Genomic DNA, 22,977 nt, shown 5'->3' with positions numbered 1-22,977 from the left:
GGAGGAGGATTGGATGGGGGAGGGGATGTCTAAAGAGCATGGGCTTTTCTTTGGAGGTGATGAGAAGGTTCTAGAATAGATGTGGTATAGGAGTGATATCGCAATAAACCTGTGTCTCTCTCTCTCACACACACATACACACACACACACACACACACAGCATGGAGGCATGAAGTTTTGTAAGCCAGCTGGGAGGGCGATGGGGGATGACCGCTAACTAAGTTTTCTTGGAGCAGTGGCTGCCCATGAGAATCACCTGTGGGGCTCCAGAAACCTCTATTGTCAGCCACCCCCTGGACCGTTCGGGGCAGAAGCTCTGGGGGTATGACTGGCCTTCAAGGTTTAAACATCTCCCCAGGTGATTCTCAGAGGCAGTCAAGTCTGAGGAGGTGGTTCAGAAAATTCAGAAATAAAGAGGTAGACTTGGCCCACATGGAGGCCTTTGCTCATCACCAGATTCACCAGATTGGCCCCCTTTTGCCCGGATAACTTTGTATCCCGCGAAACCCACCCCTCTTCTCCATTTTGTGTCCTTCACAGATAAGCCGGCCGCACGAGAAGCCACAAGCTCAACATCCTGAGGAAAACACAGATCAAAACCACAAGGAGATACCACTTCACACCCAGGCCACCCCCATCAGCCTGGGTAGGACCCAAAAAGGAAAAATAAGTGTTGGTGAAGATATGGAACAGTTGATGTCCTTGTACGTCCTCTGTTGGTAGAAATGTAAAATGGTACAGCTGGTCTGGAAAACAGCATGGCAGCTCCTCAGAGAAATCTAGAACTATTCTAGGACCCACAGGTCCACTGCCAAGTACATATCCAACAGAACTGAAAACAGGGCTTCAAGCCAGTACATCTGTAGGTGTTCATCGCAGCTCCCGTCCCTGGGGCCAAGAGGTAGCAACAACCCAGTGTCTAGCAGCGATGAATGTATAGACAAGGATGCAGTGTCCCCACACAGCGGAATGTCATTCAGCCTTAAAAAGCAGCAACATTCGGACCCCAGCTAAGACAAGGATGAATCCTGAGGCCATTATGCCAAGTGAAATGGCAGACACGGAAGGAGAAATACTGTAGGATTCCACGTCTAGGAGATCCCGAGAAGCAACTTCCTGGAGACAGAGTGGACGAGGTTACCAAGGGCTGGGGAAGGAGCGAGGGGAGAGTGATTTCTGAGGGAGAAATTTCTGTGTGGGACGATGAAAACGTCCCGCCGGTGGGGGGTGGGATGGTCACACAGGATCGCCGCTGAATTGTACGCGTCAAGATGGCAGAAGTGAGCAGTTTGATGTTGTAGATGTTTTACCACATTTTTTAAAAAATTAAGAACTGAACAACAAAAGCAAGCCACAGTGGCAGGCACGGAGAGAACTTTCCAGACTTCACAGGGAACAGACTCCTCAGAAGCCGCGGAGGGGAAGATCCCACAATGATGGGATCTCACTCTCGCCATCTGCACCTCGGGTCCCTTGTAAACAAAAGGAGGGGAGCTGGGTCCGCCCGTCTCCGGGTGGGATGCCGACCAAACGAACACGGAAAACATAACGCACAGCCACTGGTATACAGCAAGCGCTCGACAGGCGGGGACACCATCCTTACCCACACCCACAGGTGCATCTTCTCTGACCCATCTCCACTCAAAAGGCAAGATGCGTTTTGGGGGTCACGAAAATGTTCTAGAATCAGTGGTGGTGGTGGCACAACCTTGTGCTTATAGGACCACTAAATTCACACTGGAAAATATATGGAAATTATATAGAGATGCTCAAAAGGGCAGTTTGTAGAGGCTTGTGACTGCCCACACGCAGACACGCAGCCGTGTGGGCCCGGGTGGGGGGGGGTACGCACACCTGCCGAGTGGCAAAGCCATGACCGCCGGCGCAGAGAAAGGTCTGAGAGCCGCCATCTTGTAAGAGCCCCCATGCCATGAAATCAGTGACCAGAGGGGGCTGGGCCCCTGGGTACTTCAATCACCTGCTTTTTTAGGTTAATGAGGGGCCCCAGCGTGGGTCCATGAGCGGTCCTATCATCTCAGGACCCCTGTAAACAACCTGCTTGGAGTCCAAGTCCACCACAGACGACGTCATGCCTCTTTAGCTCCCAGGGTTGGTGGCAGCGGGTGGGGAGCTGCCAGTCCCTGCCACAGTTGGGCTGGGTGTGTGGTCATGGGAGTGGGGAGCCTCCCCCCAAAGAGGCGATAAGAACGCTTAGTACCAACGAGGCAGTGACACTTTCTCCCCTAGCAGACCCCATGCAGGGCAGGAGTCCTCCTAAGGACAAAGCCAGAGATGGGGACCCACTATCTCCTGCCTGGAGCAGCCAGCACCAAAGCCTTGGGGCCAGCACCCTCTGGCTCTTTAGTGCCATACTGGGTGGGAAGGGAGAAATCTGTACCTACGAGAGGCACAACCCAGGCAAGTGCCCTGGGGAACTGGGCTTGGGCCGAAACAGACTCAGGTTCATGGACACCCCCCGAATCTACAGTCCCCCTACCCCTTTCCAGGGTCACACTTACCGCCTGCAACGTTCATACTGCCTTTCCCTGAAGCTCTCTCCTGCAGGGCCAGAGGGCGGGAGGAAGACTGTTGGCCACTCACCACCCCGACCAGCCTCGATTCCTTCCCGGCTGACCCGGGAGCTAACGACGCCGGCCTTTAAACTGTCGGCAAGAGGAAGCAGGATAATGCAAATCACTAGGAGAGAGGCCAAAAGCGCCAAGCAGATGCTCAGAGTGGCACCTGCTTCCATGGTAACAATCATGGCCAACACCTGCCTCGGCAGCGCTCTCCCGGGTCGGCGCCGGCTTGGTCAGTCCCCGCACTTAGCCACTGCTCCGTGAGGCACCAGCAAGGAGTTCTCACCTGGGGACCAGCCTGGGACCCATCTGGAGGGAGGGCGCGGAATCAAGGCTTTGTGGAGCGGGTGGCGAGAGAGGAGCTGGCAGCAAAGGGCAGGTTCTAAGATCCCTTGGAGGAAACTCGAGGACACTAGTATGCTAGCATCAGCTGAAACCATTTCCTCCTGGGGCCGTGAGCCAGTTCTGGCCCTTGATGACCACGTGACAAGGCGGACTCCTAGGAGTACCCACCCCGAATCCATCACCGGTTGATGGTGGGGGCAAAGCGCAGGTGCGGGGTCTCAGGAAAGAAGGAGGGAGAGAGAACCACCAAAGTTTCAGGCCGGAGGATGATGGTCTCTGAGGCCTGCATACAGCAATCCAGGGGGAAATCATCCGAAATAATGAAAAGTTCAGTGTTGGGATTATTTAGGAGAAACCTCTAATATGTTTTAAGTACCCAAATAAAATGTTTGACCTTAAAAAGCTGAGCTATGATACGTCACCGGACCCTTACAGATGACTTACCAGGTCTCATTTACTTCTGGAAACAAGGAGAAAGGGCGAGAATGAGCTACATCTGAGGGGGCTGGCGGCTCATGGTATTTAAGTGAACGGTTGAAGGTCAGTCAGCCAGAATGATAGCCCTGGGCCTCTGGTGCCAGCCCGGTGAAATTTCCACACAAATTCGCAAGTCTTTTGTGGGCTAGCTGGTGGGAAAACTGTCAGAAAAAAATGACAGGGAGCGTTTCCGTTTGGGACTTACCTTCAGCTCGCTGTGTGATGCCGGCCAGCTGACTTTTCTCTGGGCCTATTTCCTCATCTGTAAAATGGGGCGAGGGAAGAGAGAAGAGGGTCCTGGGAACCCTCTTTTGCTCTGGGAATCCAGCAATGATTTGCGAACAGTTTTCCTGATTTCAAAAACAGCCTCTCCGGGCGCCTGGGTGGCTCAGTGGGTTAAGCCGCTGCCTTCGGCTCAGGTCATGATCTCGGGGTCCTGGGATCGAGTCCCGCATCGGGCTCTCTGCTCAGTGGGGAGCCTGCTTCCCTCTCTCTCTGCCTGCCTCTCCATCTACTTGTGATTTCTCTCTATCAAATAAATACATAAAATCTTTAAAAAAAAAAAAAACAAAAACAGCCTCTCCTTCCCACCTACACACTGGAAACAGAGACTCACGCATTTCCCAAGCTAAAGCAGCCCTCTTTCCTTCCCAATAGAACTTTGATTTTGCTCTGAAGTTAGCTTCCTGTTTCTCGGAGTCAGGACCCCAAAGTACGAGTCTTCTAATGCCAGTGTCTTGGCTATTGACGGTGTTCGTGAATTGTGTTTATAGGAATCAAAGTATGCTTTTGGCTTTAAGGTTTGAATATCTGTTCTGTTTTGTTTTGAAGAAAAATGACGGATATCAGCCCTTAGAAAAATCAGCTCACTTCGAGACCTCCATGGCATTATTGCCTTCTTTAATATTGCTGACAGTCTCTCGCAAATGTATCACAAGCTGGCATTTATTAGTGCGAGGCACAAGTAAGGGGCATGTTATTTGATTTGAATAACAGCTCGGAGCTACAGTTTGAGTCCAGAAATATATTAGTCAGAAACAATCTCATTTAATAACACAGAAACTAATAAAAGAAAAGTATTCCAACTGATTCAGAATTGAATTTATGAATATTGCTTTAGCAGGATTAATGATCAAAACCCCAACCTGTTTGTCACGTTATAACTGACTTTTCCATTTAAATGCAAAACCAGGAGTCAATGAGTCCAAAGGATTGTATATTGCTTTGAAGAAAACCAGTTCATTTTACATGTAAGCTTCCAAATTGGCAATAAACTTTAATTACAGGGTCAGATAATCAAATTATAATCAAATAGCCTCACATAAAAATCTATGTTTGAAATTAATGAGATACAAGGCTGCCACTTGGTATCAGTGCACCTCTGTAACTTACTAACAGACATTTCATTTTCATTCAAAAGTCACCTTAAGGACTTTCTCCTCAATTTCCACTGTGTCGCTTAATTTGATTTGGAAAACATTTTATTCTTAGACCATACAGCTCTTCGGATTTTCATATCCATCTCTGCATTTTACCCTCCTCTCAGTGCGGAGGAGGTCTGTTTTATAATTGACAGTGGGATTTCCAAATTGGCACCCTTGTAAACCTTTCCAACCGTGAGGTGGGTACATATCGATCCGGGTCTGGGAAGAACTTTCAGCTTGGTGCCCGGTGTCATCTGACAGAGGCATGCTGTCCACACCACCGGGCTGAATGGCCTGGGATGCTTTGCCAGAGGAAAAAAATGTGGATGGTTCACAATTACTTGAATGATTTTGAAGTTGACAATTACATTGGCAAGTGAATGGCATCAATGCTTAGACAAGATGTTCCCCGGCTTATGATGGATAGACTTATGATTTTTTGGACTCTTAGATTTTGCAAAAGTGGTATGCATTCAGCAGAAACTGTACTTGGAATTTTGAATTTGGGTCTTTCCCCCAGGCTAGCGATATGTGGTTAGGATCCTCTCTTGCAAGGCTGGGCAGCCCCACCATCATGAGGGTCAATAACCGACCAATACACCTGCATCCATTCTGATTGTCACTTGCAGGGCGACCTTCAGTAACTCACATGAGATTTCCAACCCGTTATTATAAAATGGGCTCCGTGGGAGATGATTTTGGCCAACTGTAGGCTAGGGTAGGTATTCTGAGCGTTTCCAAGGTAGGCTAGGCTGAGCGACGACGTTGTGTAGGTGAGGTGTATTACAGACATCTTCATCTTAGAATGTTTTTTTGTTTTGTTTTGTTTTTATGATTTTATGTATTTGACACAGAGAGAGACAGCAAGAGAGGGAACATAAGCAGGGGGAGTGGGAGAAGGAGAAGCAGGCTTCCCGCTGTGCAGGGAGCCCGATTTGGGGCTTGATCCCAAGACCCTGGGATCATGACCTGTGCTGAATGAAGGCAGATGCTTAACTGACTGAGCCACCCAGGGCCCCTTTGGGATGGGTTTATCAGCACATCACTCCATGGTAAGTTGGAAAGTTCTGTACTGCTCCAAGGTCTCATTGGATACCAACAAGCGGAACACTCAGTTGTGTAACACAGAGTTAAAACCTTCCCGTTTTATCTTTAAAAGCTCTTTCTTTGCCTGGCTCAATGGCGGGAGATTTTGTCTGTTTGTTTTGTTAGAATGAAGAAGAGCCAGAGGCTGGGGAGACGTTTAGAGATTGGAATGTAAAATGGACCCTCTTCTGGGGCTGGGAAAATCGTGGCCCAGAAAAAGTATGGGGAGTTGCTCAGTTGCATTCAGGACCTTGGACCTATTGAAATGTCAACCTCAAAATACTTGCATTGTTGCTTGAAGCGAAAGGCCATCCGGTTTGGAGATGGACAGGCAGAAGGTAGGCGACCATGTAAGTTATTTCTGTCGGTGTAATTAGATCTTGGCCGTTTCGTCTGGCATGCTCAAGGGTCCCACTCTGAGCTGTGTGGCATATCCATTACTTCTGCCTCCGGTCTATCAGTAATAAGGAGATCCTTGCTGCCTCGAGCTTTCCTGGTGGGAGCCCAAACAGATGAATTGAAGCCTGGGGGCAGTTCCATCCAACAGGGGCATGCCCTCAGTGTGAGGGTGGAGGGAGGGTGCCTGGCCGGTGGTCCCCTGGGGTACTCCTGGGGTACCATGAGATGCTGGCCCACACTCCGGGGTAGCTAGGACAACACCATCTCCGCATGACCCAGAGCCTGAGCCTCACCCACACTCTCAGCATGACGCATGTGCAGCAAAGGGAAACTGCCAGGATGCCAAGGTGATGAGAATATTCCATAAAAACAGAGAGGCCCCGGGCATCCGCCCACGCGGCCCTGCTCTGTGCAGCCGCGCGGGCCAGGCACCTGGGGTGGAACCATGAATCTCGTTCTCCTAAGAGAAGTGTGAATCAGACAGAAAAGAGCAAGGTCTACTTTCTCCTGCTCCTAACTCCCCTTGCCATCTCCCCTTTGGGGGGGGGGGTCTTCTTGCTCCCTAAGGACTAAACACCTATTCTGCTACACGGATGGCAGGGCTCCAGCCCATCCCCACCCCCCACCCCAAAGCCACCCACCAAACCTTGGTTGGGCGACCCTTGTCACTGTATCCCCTTTCACGCAGAGGTAACATCAGGCCCTAACATTCTGGGGTTCTCTGCTACTTTCTTTTCCTTTTTTTGTGACTAAGGGGAGAGAGTCCATTAGGTATCCCCTAAGATCAAAGACACATAATTTAGTTTCTCCTTTTCAGCTGAAGCTGGTTATTTCCACCTCTTCTCTTTCCAAAACTAACCCCAAATGACTTTAGCTGCGCAGTCCCTGGGTAAGTTCTGCTTCTCACTATCCTTCGAGTTGTTTCCTCCCCGTATGAACCCAACAACTAGGGGGAAGCATATGGAAGAACGTCTCAGATCCACAGAAAATGATCTGCGCGTCTTCCCTAAGCCACGTATTGATTCCGTAGATCACACCTCACACTTGAGAGGCGCCAGGATTTTTTTTTTTTTTTCAAAGACCTAATGAATGTAATTGCCTCCAGAGGAGCCCAGCTCAACCTTGCAAACCATGCAGGGCGAGGTGAAGCACCTGTGAACACGAATGGTGGGTAGGATGTGGAAGAAGGAGAAATGAACGAGCAGCGACTTTAATCCTGGCCAGCGGTGAGTTATGGGTGATGAGCTAGCATGACTCTCTGTCCCTTCATCTGCCCAGCTTGTGGTAATGCTCTGTTGGCTAAATCCTTAGCAGTTCCAAGCATGTCTGGCCGCCAGTCTTCCAGAGGCATTCCAGTCTGAATCACCTACGAGGTAGAGAATGTACCAAAAAAAAAAAAAAACCCGCATTCTGAACAGCTCTCGCTCCCTCCCTCTGGGTCCTTGAGGCTCAGCCAAGGTCCCCTTCACACCGCCATCGCCATCACGCTTACCGCCTTCTGAAGTGGCCAACACTTGGCGCTCCTCCTCCTAGATGCTGGTGGTGATATGGCGCAAGTTCTAGGAGATCAACCCTGGACGGCGATTTGATGTATTGCGTCGGAGGCCTCCATGGGAAGTGCCCTTTGGCCAAGCACTCCCCCAGCCAGCGGTTCGATTGAAGGGATATCGTCTGTATGGAGCTTTCAGTTGTGAGATATGGGGACTCTGGCCTGGGCTAAATGATGGTACATTTATATAAAAGGATTCTCTGAAGCCATTCAAAATTATGCAGAAGAATATGCAGTGACGTGAAGAATGTTCAGGTCCTGTGGGTCGGAGAGACTGGAGAACCACTGGCAGAAAGACAAAGTTCGTTCTGGGCCATGTTGAGCTTGGTCAACCACCAACTGGTCATCCTTGGCGGATGGTTAACGCCTTAGATTTACTATTCCTTTTGTCTTGTTTTCCAAGTTTTCCGCACAAACGGTAATTGTTGTGGTCCCCCCCCCTTTTTTTTTAACAGGAAAAAGCTAATTACACTTCTGAGGAAAAAAATGGAAAAGGACAAAAATCTCACCGTATGGAACCAACGCCCAGCTTCCATTCTGTCATGTGCAAATCAAAGGATTGAGCTCGCGAGGTTTCGGAGGCCTCTTAAGCTCCATCTCCGCTGTTGTCCCTGGACTTTCTCCTTGCCTTTTTCTCTGACCCATGTGGGGGTTCCAGACAACCAGAGGAAGTAGCAGACGTTCTCTGATGAGTCAGTTATGGGACGTATTTGGCCTGACGGGGCACTGCGCCCATCACAGAGGCCGATGCAGGGAAGGTGGCTAATTACATGTTTATTCAATGAATGAAAGAGAATGCGATCTTGCTCTCTTAAGGGCTTTTATTTGTTCTGTTGTTAAAAAAGAAAAAAATAAGTGGAGGAGAAAAAAAAAAAACCCCGTTTAATCCTGTTCATTACAAACAGTGGTTTAAAATAGAAACTCCAAACCAATTTTGGCTAAAAGCGTTTCTAGTATATTCTGAACAGCTGCTGTTGTAGACACAGCCTGAAATAAATAACTTCCAGCGTAGTTCCAAAGCCGCGTTGAATAAAGCGCGCAGCTAGGGAGGGAGAGGGCCTTATTAGCATTAATTGCAAGGAGCCTGTGAAACTCAGAAAGGCCTGGCGGTGGCTCACAGAAGACTCCAGCAACCAGCTCCTTCCTCCGGCTGTAGATGGAGCCATAACATCACTGAATGGGGCCCCAGCAGGCGCGGTGGGGGTTTCGTGCGGTCAAAGCCAGATGTTGGGAAGTTCTTTGGCTTTAGTTTCTGAGTGTGAACAACCAGGAAACTCAGACTTTCTTATTTTCTCTGAAGCCGACCGGGCTCCTAGAAGCCAAGATACTGGCTGGGTAGGTTGCGCTCTCCCTGTCCCGGCCATTTCCACGGGCTCTCACCTCCTTCTCTGACATTCTGCTCCAGAGCATCCCGGGCTGTCATCCCAGGTCTTGTCCTGTGACAAGAAAGGCAGGAATTCACGCAGACGTTCAGCCCTCCCTCTCAGGGGAGCCCAGCCAGACCCACCTGGTGTCCTGGCCCCAGTGAAGCTCGGGTCGGGTGGCCTCGGCGAGCTGGGGGAGGGCGCCCCTCCTGTTCCCACGGAGAGGCCTACACTTGGCCCTCGGAGGATCCTGAAATGATCGGCTTTAGAAGCCTCCCAGACCGGGTGCGCCCTTCATTCTTCTTTGTCTTGTCTCGCCCGACTTGTCTGGCATGGCCCGGGTACAGATCACCCCTCCCAGGCCCGAGGACCCTAGCGCAGGCCAAGGGAGCTGAGGCCCACCGGGCCTGCCCTGATGCTCCTCCAGGCCCAACTCACATGCCCCCTCTTTCCTGCAGTCTTCCATGCTTGCCTCCAATGGGAATTCCTCTCTCTCTCCTGGGGAAGGACTTCACAAGGGCACATACCGTATTCATCCTGGCTTCTGGCCACTTGGGTGCACGTCTGTATATAAGAATCATGTGAAGGATTTCTTGTGTTTCCTGGTACACAGGGGCCTTTCCCATTCCCTTGGGACACTCTTCCTAGGCTCCCTGTAGCAAGAGAAGGAAGGGTTATATCAGGGACCATGAGCTGCCAGAGTGACTTCCTATCCGTTGGGGGATGGGAAGGTCTCTGACAAAAATGACAGCTTCAGGCAGGTGCTGGGTCTAGAGAACATCCTCATTTCCCTGAGGTGAGGTGGCAGGTCCTTAGGCCCAGGGCGGGGAAGGCAGAGGGAGAGTTGAGGAAGATGGGGCACAGATGCCTCTGGTCCTTGAGAAGCGGTTGTGGCCACCCCCCCGCCAAAGGCCCTTGGGCCGTACCTGCTCCTTCCCTGTTGCCTGACCGCCAGCACCTGCCTGTCTCTGGCCTTGGGGTTTCCGCAGTAGCTCTGCCCTCCCACAGGCCAGGCCAGAGTGCTGGAGAACTGATTCCGGGCAGTCCTTACCTCAGACGGACAGAGCTGGGGGATCAGTACCCCAGCTCCCCTCCCCTCCCATGGAGTCACTGTATGTGGTTTCCAGGGAGACTGAGCTCCGGTAGCCCGCTGGGTCACGGGTACCCGCTCTGGCCCTGCCTCACCGCCACCTGCCCGCTGGCTTTGGGGACCACGTCCAAAGATCCTGTGCTCTAATGAGGCCACAGTGACCAGACATGCCCTCCTCCCAGGGCCTGTCTCCTAAGCCCCACCCTCCCTCTCAAGAAACTTCAGGGTAACAAGGGAGAAAGCGAATGGGGGTGTGTGTGCTTTTAATTAGTGATTTGTCCAAGGAGGGAAATCACAAGGTGTTTTCATCTGAGTTTGCAGCTGCCTCCCCGACTGGTGTCCCTCTTCAGCGGCCTTCCTCTCTGTTCTCGCTGCTCGAGGACAGGGCATGGGCTGTGCTCAGCCTGTAGCCTCCCATGCACCAGGAGCGTCCACAAAGGAGGCTTGTTGAGCCCGATTCAGTCCCCCTGGCATGTGACAAGAAAGGCAGATGGCCTTCAGTTGCAGAGAAGGGTCCCCAGCTAACAGCCAGCACGGAGCACAAAGACCTCAGCCCCCAGAACTGAATTCTGCCAGCGACGAGGAGGAGCTTGGAGGCAGATTAAGAAGCCAGGCCAGCTGACACCTTGATTTTGGCCTTGAGAGACCCTGAGCAGAGGCACCAGTGAAACCCACCTGGAATTGTGACTAGGACTACGAGGCCATGAATTTGGGTTGTTCTAAGCCACTAATTGTGAAGTAATTCGTTACAACAGCAAAGGAAGCTGATCAGTAAGTTGTTATGGCCAGGGAGGGCCGCTCCTTATGGCAACTTTGATATCATGAAATGCAATCTCTCTAGAAATGCCCTGTGGGCTTCTGTCTGTCCTAGGGGGCACAGGGGTCAGAAGAGGAGAGTTCCTTATCAGGATAGCTTGCTGATGAAGAAAGTTGGAAGCTCCTTCAAGCCCTAAGCGCCCAGACGTGGCTTCATATCCAGCATGGCTTTAGGTGGCTTTAGTGGGATGCGGCGACGAGGTGGGACAGGAGGTGACCTCTGGGGAGGACTTTGCATCACAGAGCTTGAGCACTCTTTGCTGACTTTGCTCACTTCCCTGTGGCTTTTGGCAGGGACCGCCCAGGATTGTGCCTGCAGGTCTGGTTGTGTGGTTGGAGAATGTCCCATGAGCATGACCGACCGTGCCTCGTCCAGTTCATCGTTTAGTCCAGTGGGATGAAGACATACTGGGGGGTTAGTTTCAGGTTTCCTTGTGCTCCTGGGCTCCTCCTCACCCAAGCAACAGGTCCTTGGAATCTAGGACTGGAATATTGCTTTTCGTTCTCAAACTTCTCTGCTTCGATAGATTCATAAGCTAATGGTAGCGACAGCTGTGCAGTGGAGCTGTTCAATTATGTCCCGGGTTGTGGTAAGGACAGGAGGTCCCACGCTGATCCCCGCAGAGGGTAAGTAGCATCGTCCAGCCCCCAGAATGGAGGAAGTGGGAGGTGGTTTCCTGCCTTAGTCACCGAGCTCTGTGGGATCTACTTCTTGTCGTGGGTAAAAAGCCCTCCAGTACTTTGGCCTTGACTTTCACGTCTCTCACTGGTCACCATAGAAAGACTGTAAGCTAGAGAAGCCAACAAGTGTGCGTTTGGAAAACCACGTCCCCTGAGGGGTTCACTGGAGACTGACCCTGGGGCAGTGGGACCTGGACCCCAGTTTGGACTCTGCCTTGCACTCATGCCCCCCATCCCTGCCCACAACGCCCTGGCCCTCCTCTTCCTCACAAGAGAAGACACCAGACCCCCTTAGATAGTGTCTGTGGTTCTTTTTGGCTTTAGAATCCTAGGATTAAAAAAAAAAAGTCTGGAAGAACAGACACTAGTTGTTTACAGCTGTAGTCTCTGGTGGAAGGGAGCGGATTGCAGAAGACTAATTGTCTAGCTCCAGTGTTTTTTATAGCTTTTACATATTATGCAACAAAACATTTTCATTTTTTTTTAGCAAGATCTTATTGTTTTCCTCTCTGAAATAAATATGTCCTATTATGGAGAACTGCAAACATATATAACAGCCCAGAGTACGAGACAGGAACTCCTACATACCCATCAGCTACCACAATAATCAGCCTAGCCAGTCTTTTTTCCGTATCTCTACCTACTCCCCCACCTATTTTTATTTTATTTTATTTTAAAGATTTTATTTATTTATTAGAGAGAGAGAGGGAGAGAGAGCAAGCACAGGCAGACAGAATGGCAGGCAAAGGGAGAGGGAGAAGCAGGCTCCCTGCCAAGCAAGGAGCCCGATGTGGGACTCGATCCCAGGAAGCTGGGATCATGACCTGAGCCGAAGGCAGCTGCTTAACCAACTGAGCCACCCAGGCGTCCCCCTATTTTTATTTTAAAGCAAATCCAAGACACGACCTCATTTGGTTCAGTAAAGCATTTCACATTTCTAATTAGAAATAAAAAGAATTACTTGACTCATCCTGAAACTAAATACCCGCATACACTCCTATCGAGCTGAATAGGCTGAAAATGATACATAACTCAGTCTTCGAGGGATTTGGATGAAACCAAATGAATCATGAGGGCTGCCCTTCATGATTCTTGAGGATGTTTAATACAAAGGAAAGAATCTCTAACAGTGGAATTTCACATACCTGCGAGAGAGGCTGTATTTTGAGGCAAGGAATGGGAGAATATTGTCAGCTACTCTACCGTCAATTGTCAGTCCTGTAGGGTAAATAGCTGTCTATTATCTTCCCCAGCACTTTTTTTTTTTTTTGTACCTTATATATCAAATCCCTCAGTAAGTACTGAAAAAATTATTTTAAAGATCTCTCAGGAGTTCAGCAGCCTCTTTCCTCTCATCAGCAAATGGGAAGTCTGGAATTCCTGTGACTATCCCATGCCATCATCCTCATCAAATTGTGCCTTATGAAATGTCCACTTGGACGCACAGACCCACCTGTTACCCACTGGGATCCCTCTTTGACTCCATTTCAGGGGTGAACTGTTCTCTTGCTTTGTTCATTTGGATTAGAGACCCCATGACGTTCGACCTGGCTCACATTTTTCCTTTTCTTTTTCAAAACAATAAAACTGTTTTGGAGGGATTCTGGACTACATTAGATGATCATTTTCAATTTTCATGCAAGACATATGGAAAGACTCACCTCCACTTACAGCTTATTCCCTGAGACTGTCTGACCCACAGCTGACACTCCAGAATGAAAAAGCCCTTCCAGGCAGTCACATTTCCCACCCCTGTCCTGCACTGACCTCAGCTCAAGTCAAAACTCACAGAAAGGAGGGTCTTTGATGATCCGGGCCATTGAGATTTTCAGTCCAGGGGTGTCCCCCTCCTCACTGACGCCAGCCGGGGCTCCCCACACTCTGTGAAGTGAGGTTGGGGAGGGGGTAGCACAGGTGTTTCTGTTCTTTGTTTTCTTTGGGAGAGGGAGAAAGACCAGAGGGAATAGTTCTGTTTGGCCGTGGTGCTTCCTTTTTGTCTACTCGAGTTAATGGAGAAAGACCATAAAATGCTGTCTACCAGGCTCTTCCGTTTTCCTTGCAGATACATAAGTAAATTACTCCAACACAGGGAGTTTCAATGGCTGAGTCAACGTCTGACCTTCAGTAAGCTTCCAGAATTGAGGTGTTGGGTCTATCTTGCATCATTTGAAAACGCAGGCTTGCACACGACAAGTTAAGGGGTGACAGAAGTAAAGACAGACAAGATCATCTACCGAGGATGGGAGTCCTGGGGTGGAAGCTGGAAAACTCGGTGCCTGTGCACCAGGCTTGCGAGCCTCTTGATCTGCGGATGAGCCTAACAGCCAAAGCAACCTGCAGTAGGGGAAAGGACAGGTTCTCTAGGAGGAAGGAGAGACTGGTTCCGTGGCAGCAGGTCTGGCTCTCTGGCAAGGTAGGGCGAGAGGTCTACGGAGTGTGCTCAGAGGACCAAGAGGAGGCGTAAGGCTGCCCTGGTGGGTGGGTGTGAGGGGGGCTGGGAGACAATGGGGAGGAGACATTTTGCTATGGATATTCTGGACGCTCTCTGAGCCTTCCCCAGAGCCCCTGATGAAGCAGGTACTTGCTTCCAGGTCGCTCTTGGTTGTTGCATGGGACACTGAAGAGTTGTGATGTTCATGGAGGGGGCGCCCTGAGCCGATGCAAATAGATTTGGGTTAGAGCTGTCGGGACATTACACCCTTCAGGAAGAGGGAAGAAAGGCAAAGTGCAGAAACCTGGGAGACAGGTTTCCCCTAAAAAATGAGCTATGGCCTGTGGTTGGAAGACCAGGAGTGGCTCATGGCCTGGTTGCCTCCGTTTAGGCCCCCGTCCCACGCCCCGGCCCAGGGATCTGGGACCGTCAGTCGTCCCCCCAAGCAGTGTGTGGAAAATGGGCCCTGCAGGAAACCCCCCACCGAGCAGCTGGGGGAGCAGCTTTCCCTGCCTCGTGGAGGATGCTGCACGGACTCAGACCTCCGTGCTGGGCTGGGGTGCCCCTTGCAGGCAGGGAGGAGGGGGGGTTGACCATGAAGGACAAAGGCACATGTCAGCAAGTCCTACATCCCTCAGGCTGGGGGATTTGGCGGGCCAGCCGGAGTTTCCTGGCATTTGGTTCTGTAGTAGGTGAGGCCAGCTGGCTCCGGAGAATTTTGTAAAGCTTATGTCAGCCTGTGTCTTGGGGTCTTGTTTGCTGCCTGGGAGGTGATGGTGCCGGCTGGCGGAGTCCCAGCGGGTCCTTTGGGGGCCCATGTGGAGGCTTTGGACACCGACAGGGTCTTTCAAGCCAGGAAAGGATGGGGGACAGGCAGATGGGGCTGGGGATGGAACTTGGGGTGGGTCTGACAGCCAGAGCTGGTCTCCAGACCTCAAGCAAGTCATCCTCCCTGGAAGGAAAGAATTCTTACTGACCTAGAGGACAGAAGGAGAGGGTTCCTGCCTCCCTCCTACTGCGAAGCGTTCTGCAGGAACCTTGCCCTCCCTGGAGGCCTCTTCCACACGCGGTGTGAGACAAGCTTTGAAAAGGCATTCTTGACCCAGTACCTGCACAAAGACTTCTTCTCTGGAAACAAAAAAAATGCGCTAAAGCTCAATTTTTATGCAAACACTGAAGAAGGCCGTCTTCCTGCATTATTATCACGAGACATGCTCCATCCCAGGTCCAGCCTGGGTCAGGGGAAGTTTGGGGGTTTTCCTCTGAAGCCAGGAGATCTGAGTCAAGGGACGTGTGTGCCCACTTGACTCCCACTGTTCCGGTCTTCAAGGTCATTTACACTTAAAAACCCAAAGTTGCTCCTTCTTTGGAGCAAAGGGATCTTTTCTCGGGGACTTTCCAATCCCTCCAGTGCTCCTGAGAATGGAAGCATCCAGTGCCCCGCAGAGTCAGTCCAAGAACGTCCTCAGCCCCGTGCCTCAGGCACAATGAGATGACCAGTGGCCCTGTCCACCTACTCCACGCCAAAAAAATAAACTCACCACAGGCCAGGAGGTGGTAAGAGTGGCTGATGGCCACGGAGGGCTTAGCGAGTGCTGGGCACTCTTCTAAGTGCTTCGCGTGGAAGACTCATTTGCCCCGCAGTAATGCCTCCTGGAGGTAGTACTATTTATTTATTTTAAAAGATTTTATTTATTTATTTAAGAGAGAGAGCACGAGCGGAGGGAGGGGCAGAGGGAGAGGGAGAAGTAGACTCCCTGCTGAGCGCAGAGCCACACAGGGGACTCAATCCTGGGATCCTGGGATTACGGGCTGAGCCAAAGGCAGACGCCTAACCCACTGAGCCACCCAGAGTGAGCACTGTTCATGATGCTCACTCTGCAGAGGGCGAAATCGGCCTGGAGAGACCCTGACACACGCGCAGGGTTGTGACGCCAGGGAGCAGAGGGGACTGGGATCCAAATGCTTCTCTCCCCGCCCTTACACACTCAGGGGCTTTGGGTTCGTGCTGTGGCATTGGGAGCTGAGCCCCCTCTGGGGAAGGGGTCTTGGTGAGGGGACCAGCAATACTCAGGGAGGAGGGGCTGGAATCAGATGCTTCCCAGAAGCCCCTGGGGCTCTGGAACCGGAAAGCCTGAATGAGCAGCATCACGGCTGTGTGCCTGCCCTTCTTCCAACCGTGCTAGCACTCCCTGCCCCCTGCCCACCCCAGAAGGGAGGGATGTGGCAGCTTGGAGTGTCTTTCCCCAGCATTGGCTCCACAGCAGGCCCAGCACTCAGAGCTGAGAACAGAGGTGAAAGCACATGGCCCTTACTACAGGTGACCCAGACCTGCGCACAGGTGCCGAATCCCATGGGGGATGTGGGGAGGCGAAAAGGCTGGTGGGAAGGTGGGGGCCACTGTAGCCCACCGGCATCTTGGCAGAGTTGCACACAGAGGGAAAAACCCTTCTAGTATTTGGAGATCCTTCTTCAATGAGGACTGAGAAAGGTGTCTGCCCCTTGGGCATGCCCTTGAGGAGGAGGTTTGGACAGAGAAGCGTCCAACCAGGCATCATGGAAAAGAGCAGGACTTTGGGGTTATCTGTGGGAACTTGAGAAGGACTTTGGGGTCCTGGAAAGGGAATTGAAGGGCCCCCAGTGCTGTCTTCAGTTGGCCGTTCCCTGTGAGGGTCTGAGGCAGGCACTGGCTAATGAGCTCTTGACAATGGGAGGACTAGAAACTTCCAATTTATTTATTTATTTATTTAAAGATTTTATTTATTTATTTGAGAGAGAGAGAGGGAGAATGAGCCGGGGGAGGGGCAGAGGGAGAGGGAGAAGCAGACACCCCACCAAGCAGGGAACCTGACTCACGGCTTAATCCCAGGACCCCAAGATTTTAGCCTGAGCTAAAGGCAGATGCTTAACTGACTGAGCCACCCAGGTGCCCCTAGAAACTTCCAATTTAAAGTTGGTTTCTGCTGGCACAGTAGTTACTGGTTCTAGTCATCTGCTGCTCCCCTGATCCTCTCTCCCCAAGACCTGAAGTAAGAGTGGGTCCCCCACAGTAGTGAGCAGGCAGCGGTAGTGCCCTTCCAGCAGTGACCTGTGGCAGAGGCCGGAGATGGGCCAGGGAACCATCAGGAGAGGAATGACCACAGAGGGACAGACTGCAGGGCCCCTGTTCCTGATTCTTAAGAAACGCTGTTTTCCTCCACCATCCTGGAAGGTGAATCTGGGAAGGGTGGGCGGGAGGGTAGAGGCTGGATCCTGTTACTTTCCAGCGCAAGGATCGGGTTTGGGATGGGGTCAGATAGGTGAGAGCCACTTGCCCCAGCACCTTCGAGGGTATGCACTCCAAGACCCAGCTGTCAAGAGAAATCCTATTTTCATGCAATGTTTAAAAAACCCAAGTACAAAAATCTATGATGAACAGACTCCCGCAATTTTAAATACAGACAGGATATCAGTATACGACTAATTTTTCCTTTTGCCTCCGGCTCTGGTATAGCTGAGCAATGCGTTGTTCTGGAGCCTTCTTTATTTATCATGCTGGTAATTTATTCATCCTGGATTTTTTCTGCATTAATTTTGATTTTTAAAATACTGCATTAAAATATGATTTCCTTTGATGGCTGAGCTTTTGGCACCCCATGAAATGTTGTGCCCGGGCGAGTGTCTCCTGGCATTGCCTGGTGGCTCCAGACATTTTATTTGGCTTTATTTCAAGAGTAACCCATGAGCCTGGGGGTTCATGGGGAAGGGCCACCACCTGGGTGATACTCACTCTTGCAGAATCCCTTCAGAGACTGGGTCAGCTCTGACACATGTCTCGCCTCCAGCCTGTTAGTGCTGACAAATGACAAAAATAAAACAATTTAGCAATGACTCAGATGTCCTTTATCCAAGAGCCGACAGTCCATTCATGGGGGGCGGTGCACAGTGTCTCACGTGCAGTAGAGCCCTCTTCCTGGGGGCTTTGGGACAATGGGAGCTTTATGGAGGGGTCGGGGAGACAAGGCAGAAGCAGGGCAAGGTGGGCCCACCTTGCCTAGGGTGATCCACTTTCCCATGGGAAGGTAAGTTAGCCCGAGCTGAGTCGAAGGACTGTGATTGGTGATGCTTCTTTTCCTTGGCAGGAAGGCATCTCCCCTAAGTGCCCCTGATTTAGGTTTAGATCTGTGATGTGGGCCAGGCCATCGGGGTGGCCTCTGTTCTGTGGGTCCCGATCCACAAATGACCTTTATCAGTGCCCGGACTGCGACAAACCCATGTTCACACATCACTGCAGGCAGCAAAGCTGAGGCCTCCCCGGGCACAGATGGTGGGCACTGAGCCAGGGGACCCCCCAATCCATGAGGGAAGTGTTTGGGTGGGGGGGTAAAGGCGGGTTGATTTGATTTTGTCTCAACGGGAACTTTCTTTGGATCTCTTTCCCTGACTTCACTGCACATTTCAAAACAACATTCTTTTATGAACAAGCACCAGGACATCAAATACTTCCACACCCTATGCTAGAACGGCTTCAGGCCATGTTGTTCTTTTTCTTTTAAATAGTTCCATGTAAAATCAGATGTTAACTCTCTCTGAATAAACCCAAGTGGAAAGGGTTTTTCTTTTCTTTAATAACACCAATGACGATCAGAACAGGTGGAAAGAATATGTGCCCTTAATACACAGAGCCCAGTGGTTTAGAAGAAAAACACTAAGTTGTTACATATGTAACAAACAATCCTTATTTATTGATGGTGAGAAAAATGAACAACAAAGCTCGGAGGGAAAGTACTGCAGGAAATGTATTAGCAGGAAGGATGATTTATGTCTTTGAATGGGGCCTATTTCTTTCATAAATGGGTTTTGTTTTGCATCTTGGTCAACACCAGCTCTGCCCCACTTTTTCATGATGAAAGCGTGTTTGGGGGGTCCATCGTTCATCGCAGCTTTTGGAAACTCCTCTTCAGCCAACAAGCCATGAAACAGACTCAGGTTCTCCAATGCTGGACAGTAAAATCCGCACCTCGGCCACCCCTACACTCTCCCCATTGTACTCTGCGGGAAAGGAGTCCGTGAGAGAAAGGATCCCACAGTGGGTTGGAGGTGGAAATAGATCATTTTGCAAGCAACGTTCTGCAAGGGGACTCAAGACCTAGGATTCTAGACCTGGTTTCTTTCTCTCATTTTTTTCCATTAACACACTGCATGAGAGAGCAGTGTCTCTGACAGACACTGAGAACGGTACGGGTGGTGGTTTCGACTACAACTCTGAGGTGACTAAAACACCTCAGAGCATTCACGGTTTTCTATCCCTCGCAAGACTGCCTCTCTAAGGCTGGCGTCGCACGGTATTTGAAAACACTTGGACTTCATACAGAGGGCTGGAAGGAACTTCAGAAGAACTCTAATTTTTTTGCTAAAGGTGATCAAATGGGGTGTTAACACGCTTCATGCTGCCAAAGGGTGAGTTAAAGTCGGAAGAGCTTTCCATGTGTAGACACGGGCCTGAAAGAGCTCCAGAAACATTTGTCACGAACCTTGTGAAACTCTGAACATTGGAAGCTAACCAGCTTGTAACAACACCTACTCTTCTCTTGGTGAATTCGGGCCAGACAAGGAACAGCCCCTACCTGCACACTCGACAGAATTCTCTCTGCGTTCACTCTCTGAGGGAGAACTTCCATGTCCACCAGCGGACCTGGTGTGATACTGGCCCTGGGCCTTCCTTCTACAACCCAGTGATTTGTCTGATTTTCCGACACGTTCTCTGCCAAACGTTCATTTTGTGGTGGTTGTGTTTGTTTATTACTTTGTTTTTAAAGTTTTTATCTCACAAATACTGTATCTATTTTAGAAGAATGAGAAAATGCAAATAAAGAAAAAAGGAGAAATAGAGATGGCCTGTAATTCTAGAGGTAGCCAACCGCTGACACTTGGGAATACACATTTCTAGACTTTTTGTATGAGTACATACACACCAAAGTAGCTCTTCTTCATAGCAAAGATGGGGTCACACAGTATATACTGTTGTATTCCCTGGTCTTTCATTGTTTGAGAACATGCCGATATTGGCAATGACTCTTTTCTCTGGGCTAGGCTCTCATTTGAATTCCTTTCAATAAACACAAAATTTTCAGGGTATCAGAGCTGGGGACCCATCAAGTGCATATTCCTCTGCCCTTTGTTCTCCATCAAGGAGGATCCTAAGCTTTGCTTTTGGCCTTTTGCTAGAAGTGGGAATATTTCCAGTTTGTAAAGAGCCGTAGATGTTCCCACAGTCCTGGGTCGCCCACCTGCCTGTGCTCCATTGGTGAAAGCAGAGTGGTTGGCCCACCAACCACAGCCATACTCCATGACTGGGTCAGTGATTCAAGGGGACTGGGTGGTGTCACTTTCTGTTCTCAGTTAGGATGGGCTGACTTCTGCTACAAAAACCAACCTCCAAATTTCAGTGTCTTAAGAAAAAAAAAAGGTTTATTTCTCATGTCCACCTTGTTCCACACATCCTCACTTTGGAACATAGACTCATAGCATATCCACTGTCTTGAACATTGTCTGCTGGATTATGTGTCAGAAAGAAAAGAGTTTTTATTGGACAAATTCTCTACCTTTGAAGTTATCACAGGTCATAGTTTACCATGTTTTGCCTTTGCAAGCCTGAACCGCACACCTTCCAGGCACCAATAAAACAGTTGTTCTACAGTTGAATGTTTGACCTCTAAGCCAGTGCCATGTATTTTCCTTTGCGATGGTGTCATCATTTCCTAGATACTAATTTCTGTAACAGTCAGGAGAGGCTAGGTTATGCTGTGGTAATAAACAACCCCAATAATCTCACTCATACTCTACATCTATTGAAGGTTGCCTACAGTCTAGGCCATCTCTGTATTTGCATGATTGTTAAGGTCAGAAAAAGAAAAGGAGGCAAAATCTATACTCTGAAAAACTTTCTGCCACATTTCATTGACTAAAGGAGGTCATATGGCCACATCCAACCCCAAAAAGTAGACCGGCAATTCTATCTATATGTCTAAAATGAGGAAATTAAGAAATATTTTATAAATGGCAATGATTACCTAATGTTCTGTTACCTTTGTTGGGAGTGGAATGGGTTCATGGTAATATTTGGTCATAGCTCCCCTATATTATTAATGGCAGGGTTTTTTTTTAATTTTGAAAAAATTTTATTTAATTTATTTGATAGAGATTACAAGTAGGCAGAGAGGCAGGCAGAGAGAGGGGGAAGCAGGTTCCCTGCTGAGCAGAGAGCCCGATGCAGGACTCGATCCCAGGATGTTGGGATCATGACCTGGGCTGAAGGCAGAGGCTTTAGCCCACTGAGCCACTCAGGTGCCCAATGGCAGGTTTAATGGAGAGTTTCTAGCCAGTATTTTTCCCTTCAGCCTGAAGAATTTCCTATAGGATTCCATGTAGAGCAGGTCGGCAGGTGACATTTTCTTTCTTTTTTTTTTTTTTTCCAATTTATTTATTTTCAGAAAAACAGTATTCATTATTTTTTCACCACAACCCAGTGCTCCATGCAAGCTGTGCCCTCTATAATACCCACCACCTGGTACCCCAACCTCCCACCCCCCCGCCACTTCAAACCCCTCAGATTGTTTTTCAGAGTCCATAGTCTCTCATGGCTCACCACCCCTTCCAATTTACCCAAAAGCACATACCCTCCCCAATGTCCATAACCCTACCCCCCTTCTCCCAACCCCCCTCCCCCCAGCAACCCACAGTTTGTTTCGTGAGATTAAGAGTCACTTATGGTTTGTCTCCCTCCCTATCCCATCTTGTTTCATGGATTCTTCTCCTACCCACTTAAGCCCCCATGTTGCATCACCACTCCCTCATATCAGGGAGATCATATGATAGTTGTCTTTCTCCGCTTGACTTATTTCGCTAAGCATGATACGCTCTAGTTCCATCCATGTTGTCGCAAATGGCAAGATTTCGTTTCTTTTGATGGCTGCATAGTATTCCATTGTGTATATATACCACATCTTCTTGATCCATTCACCTGTTGATGGACATCTAGGTTCTTTCCATAGTTTGGCTATTGTGGACATTGCTGCTATAAACATTCGGGTGCACGTGCCCCTTTGGATCACTACGTTTGTATCTTTAGGGTAAATTCCCAGTAGTGCAATTGCTGGGTCATAGGGCAGTTCTATTTTCAACATTTTGAGGAACCTCCATACTGTTTTCCAGAGTGGTTGCACCAGCTTGCATTCCCACCAACAGTGCAGGAGGGTTCCCCTTTCTCCGCATCCTCGCCAGCATCTGTCATTTCCTGACTTGTTGATTTTAGCCATTCTGACTGGTGTGAGGTGATATCTCATTGTGGTTTTGATTTGTATTTCCCTGATGCCGAGTGATATGGAGCACTTTTTCATGTGTCTGTTGGCCATCTGGATGTCTTCTTTGCAGAAACGTCTGTTCATGTCCTCTGCCCATTTCTTGATTGGATTATTTGTTCTTTGGGTGTTGAGTTTGTTAAGTTCTTTATAGATTTTGGACACTAGTCCTTTATCTGATATGTCGTTTGCAAATATCTTCTCCCATTCTGTCAGTTGTCTTTTGGTTTTGTTAACTGTTTCCTTTGCTGTGCAAAAGCTTTTGATTTTGATGAAATCCCAAAAGTTCATTTTTGCCCTTGCTTCCCTTGCCTTTGGCGATGTTCCTAGGAAGATGTTGCTGCGGCTGAGGTCGAAGAGGTTGCTGCCTGTGTTCTCCTCAAGGATTTTGATGGAT

The 22,977-nt window shown here is 49.6% G+C and overlaps 1 protein-coding gene across 4 annotated transcripts in view; it reads right to left on the bottom strand.

The window, feature by feature from the left end:
• Positions 1–8,384: 8,384 nt before the first annotated feature.
• Positions 8,385–22,977, bottom strand: part of RPGRIP1L (RPGRIP1 like) — a 132,521-nt gene continuing 117,928 nt past the window's right edge. For 2 of the 4 annotated variants that reach the window (XR_006385467.1, XR_006385472.1), the window contains 2 exons: positions 18,011–18,075; positions 9,677–9,876 (listed from right to left, as the gene is read on the bottom strand). The gene's annotated coding sequence lies outside the window, so the exon portion shown is untranslated. Of the gene's footprint in view, positions 9,296–9,676; positions 9,877–15,301; positions 15,370–18,010; positions 18,076–22,977 lie in introns of those variants that run through there. The other 2 variants (XR_006385468.1, XR_006385469.1) reach the window with 2 other exon arrangements.

Source organism: Neovison vison, chromosome 7 (assembly GCF_020171115.1).
Source record: "Neovison vison isolate M4711 chromosome 7, ASM_NN_V1, whole genome shotgun sequence".
Lineage (NCBI taxonomy): Eukaryota > Metazoa > Chordata > Mammalia > Carnivora > Mustelidae > Neogale > Neogale vison.
This window is presented reverse-complemented; position numbering and strand designations above follow the sequence as displayed.